The 6,493-nt window shown below is 35.5% G+C and overlaps 1 long non-coding RNA gene and 1 other non-coding gene across 2 annotated transcripts; both read left to right on the plus strand.

The window, feature by feature from the left end:
* The first annotated feature begins 2,390 nt into the window (after positions 1-2,390).
* On the plus strand, positions 2,391-5,845 carry LOC140920294 (uncharacterized). Its single transcript, XR_012163050.1, has 3 exons — positions 2,391-3,009; positions 3,331-3,625; positions 4,510-5,845. It is a non-coding gene; the product is annotated as an uncharacterized lncRNA (long non-coding RNA).
* On the plus strand, positions 3,507-3,579 carry TRNAF-GAA (transfer RNA phenylalanine (anticodon GAA)). Its single transcript has one exon. It is a non-coding gene; the product is annotated as a tRNA-Phe (tRNA).
* Positions 5,846-6,493: the final 648 nt, after the last annotated feature.

Below are 6,493 nucleotides of genomic sequence, written 5' to 3' on the forward strand. Positions count from 1 at the left end.
GTGTGGGAGAATAAGGAGAAGACCAAGGCTATATATTGGGTTTTGGTCCTTTGTTTTCAAATGCACCAGTCAGCAATAGCACTTTAAGTTTGTATCTGACTTAGTTTATATATTTGCTTTGTAAGAGTGTGGTTGTGCTGGGGTGTCTGGGGTGTGAGTGAGAGAAGTCTATGTGTTGTAACAATTTTCACATAGTATTAATTCTCTGGTTGCCGGTTTAGGCAGCGGCCGTGGTTTTTTCTCCGGTTTTGGAGTTTCCACGTTATTTTCTTGTGTTGTGATTGTGTCTTAATTTTTTAACTTATGCTATTTTTCCCAACAACTGGTATCAAGAGCCAAGGTTCGGAGGTTCGGTAGGATAATTTTTCTTAGTATGCTCTGTGGTTGCAGCTTTGTCTGATCTTCCACATCAGAAAATAATTATCCTTGGTATTGTTAGGGGAAAGGTGATACTGTGAAAGTGCTGTTTAGGGAGGTTCTGGCTAAGGAAAGACTTGGTATTTAAGCGTGTCTGTTGTGACCCACCTCTCTTTCCTGGGAACTTACCTGGTGCACAGTTTACAGTCTGCGTGCAGCTGCTATGTCTTATTCAAGCGTTATGAAGTTTGACATAGAGAAGTTTGATGGAAGAATCAACTTTGGCTTGTGGAAAGTACAAGTCAAGGATGTGCTTATACAATCAGGATTACACAAGGCGTTGAAAGGAAACACTTCCAACATGGAGGACGACAAGTGGGAGGAACTAGATTTGAGAGCTGCAAGTGCAATTCGTCTGTGTTTGGCAAAGAATGTTCTTGCGAATGTGCAGAATCTGTCATCAGCCAAGCAACTCTGGGAGAAGCTTGAAGGGTTATATCAAGCTAAGGGCATCTCAAATCGGTTGTTGTTGAAAGAGCAATTCCACAATCTGCGCATGGATGAAGGTACGAAAATCTCTGATCATCTTAGTACTTTGAATAATATTGTCTCTGAGTTGGAATCTATCAAAGTTGAGATTGATGATGAAGATAAAGCGTTAAGGCTCATTTTGTCCCTTCCACCTTCCTATGTTCATCTTAAACCTGTTCTGATGTATGGGAAGGAAAGTTTGAGTTTTGAAGAAGTTGCAACTAAAATTATTTCTGAAGAAAGGAGAATGAAAAATGATGAAAGCACTTCATCAAGCTCAATGTTGCTGACTAGAAGTGGGGCTAATGGGAAGAAGATACATGCAAAGAATTTGGTGTGCTGGGAGTGTGGAAAGCCTGGGCATGTGAAGAGAAATTGTCCAGGTGGAGCAGTATCTGAAAAAGACTCTGAGACAAGTGCTGGCAAGGTCTCCCTTGTTTGGGGAGATGATGGTGATCTCATTTAGAAGATAAAGTTTGTCCTTATGGTATTTCCGCTATACCATGAAAAAGGACAAGTTATTGCTAGCGGATTCAGAACAGCACACGGGCATTGGTTGGCATTGATGCAAGGTGTGTGGTGATGTGTCGATGGCTGAAGAACTTCCTGGAAGCCAACATGGGAGTTGCACCATAAATTTCAGCAAGGTTTCGACATGAGAAAATTCTTGGAATGGTTTAGTTCCAAGTGGAGAAAATTCTTGGGATGGTTTAGTTCCAAGTGAAGTGTACTTTTGATGGTGGAGTATGATTGTCGGTAAGACAATGGAAGCGGAGGCTGTAACTCTTACAATCAAGGTGGAGATTGTTGGGGTTGATTGCAAGTCCCACATCCTTTAGTGTGGGAGAATAAGGAGAAGACCAAGGCTATATATTGGGTTTTGGTCCTTTGTTTTCAAATGCACCAGTCAGCAATAGCACTTTAAGCTTGTATCTGACTTAGTTTATATATTTGCTTTGTAAGAGTGTGGTTGTGCTGGGGTGTCTGGGGTGTGAGTGAGAGAAGTCTATGTGTTGTAACAATTTTCACATAGTATTAATTCTCTGGTTGCCGGTTTAGGCAGCGGCCGTGGTTTTTTCTCCGGTTTTGGAGTTTCCACGTTATTTTCTTGTGTTGTGATTGTGTCTTAATTTTTTAACTTATGCTATTTTTCCCAACAGGGCTAAGGACCCCAATTGTCAATAGATCTAGGAAAATGGTTTGAAATATCGCTATCTCAACCCACTAACCTGTAACCTTCCTCACATTTTCACCAATCTTCAGATATAGAAGGAATCTATTGATTCTACTCATAGCACTCCCGTCCTATCTAAACTAAGTAAATTCATATCCTCCATGAACTCACCAGAATCCCCCATTTGAGAAGAATTTCAACCTCTATTCACCCCTCGCCTTTTTTATTTATGCGAGACTGCATTAAAATCACCTCCCCAAACACCACTCCCACTTCTCACTGCCCCTCTTCAGATCTACCAAATTTGTCCACAACCTATTTTTTTCTTCAATTAAACATGAAGAATATATATTTATTATATATGAAGAATATCCCTACTTTTCTATACAAATCCTCACGAAAACCATCACCATTCAAATTATATTTCATTGTAAACATCGCATCATCCCTAACTATCAGCACACTGCATTGTTGCTCTTGCTCTTTGTATCGCTCTTCAAGCTCCTACATTTTTCATGACACATTGTCACATGAATATTTTTTTGGACAAGAGAATGCTTATAACATATCATTTATAATAATGTGATGAATACATATTGGAATATCAATCATAATATAGAAACTAGAAAGTTATTGGACCACTCTTGCAAAAGCGCGAACAACCTCGTTGACTTATCTCATAACAAGCTCAACATGTGAATTTCTATAAAATTTTCCAAAAGAGACGTTATCAATCTTTGATGATAGCCGCAAATTCAGCAATATCATTCTTATTGTTGTGGAAGACGTTAACCACTCTTTTCGAGTCTAACTCAAAATCATCTGGTACTAAGGGCAATTCATAAACCCAACGCAAGGCGGTAGTCAAACCAATACCTTCATCCAAGTCCACAACACACAATAGTGAAAACCAACCTGTTCTTGCCAACACAAAGTGGCCAAATTTTGTAAGTTGTCTGAAAAATTAAGGGATAAAGTGCTTAAAGATTTAATTAATATTTTGTAAATTAACAAAATTATAAATAAAAAAATGATTAAGAATTATCTAACTTTTCATTTAACAGGGAGACGTAATTAAAAATAATATAATAATTCATAGTTGAATAACCTATTTTAAAATTCCAAAATAGTTTTGAGTTATGAAAAATGGATTGCTCAAACTTGTTTCATTTATTTAAGAGAGTACAACTAAAAGTCTCGTGAATTTGTCAATTTGCAATTTCAATTGAGATGAGTGACATGCAACCCACAAAGTTTATTTGCAACAGGCAAACGTTTTTTACTAATTTGAAGGTAGTAAGGAAAGAGTTGAACAGACGTTGGATATGCTTTAATACTTGCTTTAATATACATGAAAACGAAGCTAGTTGGAGACGCTTAGAAAGGTAACAACAAAAAGCATCAGTGATCTAGTGGTAAAATATGCGGCGATAACTTTATATATGCGGGGATAGCTCAGTTGGGAGAGCGTCAGACCGAAGATCTGAAGGTCGCGTGTTCGATCCACGCTCACCGCATTTCAATTATTGTATTTTACTCTCTCATTCGATCAATCTTTCCCAGGTATACAATTTCTCGTTTCTTCGCTTATATAGTTAATTATTCTATTAACTTCGTCAAAATCTTCCTTTGATATTTAATTACTTCTACTTCATTTGATTTCATTTTATGATCTCACTTCGTAAACATACAAGTTCTTGAATTGAATTTGGTCATTTTTCTTTTCTTCTTTAAAACATATTGCACCATTTCTGCTTTATTTCCGCTACTTGCATTTCTGCTGTATTTTCTTTGGTGTTTATATAATAATAATTGAATATAGTCAAAGTGTCGGTTACCGGAACACGCTTTCCATCAAAGGTGTAGGTGTTATAGAGTTGATAGGACTTTGTTATGGAATTAGGTATAGCTTCAAGTTTTTGTTTAACTGAGTATTTCTATGTTTAACTGACTTACCACATTCTGATCCAGTGGTAGGAAGTAAGGCTGTTAAGACTAAATGCAACAATGTAATTTAAACTTTGGAGGTTAGATGATAAAGGAAGCTTATAGTTATAGAAGCTTGAAGTGTCTTCCACTTTATTGTTTGTGTTATTATGTGAAAAGATTTATGATGTTTGATATGATTTATGAAACTGAGAGACAGGAAAGGGAGAAATTCTACTATAAAGAAGAATGCAGGGTCATATGTTGGGCACTAGAGTTCTTTGACTTCACTATAGAGGGCTAAATATGTAGGGTGCATCAACTAAATTAAATTGTACCTAGAAATAAATATGTTTTAGTCTCCACGAAATTGGGGTCTTTTATTTGTCTGAAGTAAAAACAAAAACAGCCCCAAATTTGCAGGGAACTAAACATGTTTAACACTAGTAACTATGAAGAGGAAAGAAATGGAGAAGATTTTAACTCTGTTTGGTTCTTGACTGAGTCTCATTATTCATCAGATGTACCTGTCAAAGCCAAATGGGACTTCACCTTCAGTATGAACTCAAATCTGATATTGTTTCCAGTGGCATGTTTGGCCTTGTTACAGGCGAAGATGATTTATTTGCTAATACCATTCTCTTACGCCTTGCTGATGGCTTTAGGAGAGGCAACACGGGTATCAGGCTTTCTTTTGTCAGAGTTTTCTTGATCGAGCGAAAGCACCACGATAACAAGAAGCACAAGCAGTGTAAATGGTTGTTGTCAATGGCCAGAGTAGCTAATCACTTGGAGTTGTTGAAGCGGGTGAAACCTTTTTTCAATGGTGGATATTCGGAATCCAAAGCTAGCTCTGGTTCTGCTTGGTTGTTGGGCTGATTTTTCGAATGCCGATGCTCAGATATGATACTTAATACTTTCCAGCCTTGTTTCTCTTCATGATTGTGAGGTAAGATCAGTACTGACTTGTGATGGAAGGTGTGTCAGCTGTTTAACACCGACACATGTCATTACATTCAATTAATTCAATTTTTTAAATTATTATTGGTATCGATGTGTCATTGTCGTGCCTCGTGTTCGTGTCTTTGTCAGTATTATGAGTTTGTACATATCATTATGACTGGATGCATTTATGCTTTGACATATAAGGTTGTTGGCCAGTTTTTCTGCATATAAGGTTGTTGTTGGCCAGTTTTTATGCTTTGACATATGCATTTTCTATGTGTAGTTTTAACCCTTTATGGTTTGATCAGTCTAGAGTTGATATCCAATTCTTCAAATGAAGATTTTATTGTTATCATGCTATTCTCACTTTCAAAACTGGCATCTTTCTCTACACTTTTTACCTCCACTCATGGAAGTGCTTTTTTATTTTATTTTATTATTGTACTATGGTTTAGACTTCTTATTTGGATAGGCACAATGAAATGCTTCTTTTTCAACCCTTAAACTTCTAAAAAATTACACATGTGCTCGAAAGTATACTTCTCGATGGTAAAAAAATTGTATTTTTGTTTGGAAGTATACTTTTAAAGGACATTAACTGTGATGTTTCTTTTGGAAGTATACTTTTTTTGAGGACAATAACTGTGATGTTTATTTTTTGGAATTATATTCCAAAGTGACTTGGGGTGGAGAAAAAAACTCCCTTATAAAAGGGTTAAGGATCTACCCAATACTTTATGCCAACTTTTCATTTCATGTTTGACTCCTTGAACAATTTAGCCATGTTTCATAACTTCATTGCCCCATATTTTTCTTAAGAAAAACGAAACTGCCTTTTTTTTAAGTTGTAAATAATATATGAAGTTTGTGAAACTCACTGCTAGAATTCTACTTCAACAAAGCATATAAACAGTAAGGTAAAGCTTTGTTTGGGATTTGAAGGGGGAGGAGAGGAAGAAAAAGGGAGGGGAATTCCACACATTATTCGAGAGTATTTTTGAAAGGGGATAGAGCATGAGCATTAAATTCTTAAAAATCATATAAATAATTATAACTAATGCCTTTTTTTAAAGATCAAAAGTGTATTTTAAACTAATAATCTATTTTTTTTTTTACTGATGTATAAGCAAAAAAATGTAAGAGAAAAATCTATCTTTTAGTTTATTATTTAATATCCAAGTATAAACATGATATTTACTAAGATTGGATTAAAAGATTAATACCCATGACAGAAAGAAATATAAATTGTTAAAGATTCATCATTGAAAATCCTACAATCCCAAAACAAGGAAGATTTACTCACACATGATGATAGTATAATCAAAGTTTAAATATAAAAATATTGGAAATATAAAATAATAGAATAAAGTAATAGAGTTGTTATGGTTTAAAATTTCGAGTGTTTCTCGAATTCAATGGAGTCGACACCAAAGTTTATTTTAGAATAGGGAAAATATTGAAAAACGTTTAAAAAAAGAAAAATGGTCTTTGAAATCAAAATTTGAATTCGGGAGTTGATTATGCCTAGGGAAGATATTAGCATCCTACAACATCCGTTAA

The sequence above is a fragment of the Cicer arietinum genome, chromosome 5, assembly GCF_000331145.2.
Source record: "Cicer arietinum cultivar CDC Frontier isolate Library 1 chromosome 5, Cicar.CDCFrontier_v2.0, whole genome shotgun sequence".
NCBI classification, from domain to species: domain Eukaryota; kingdom Viridiplantae; phylum Streptophyta; class Magnoliopsida; order Fabales; family Fabaceae; genus Cicer; species Cicer arietinum.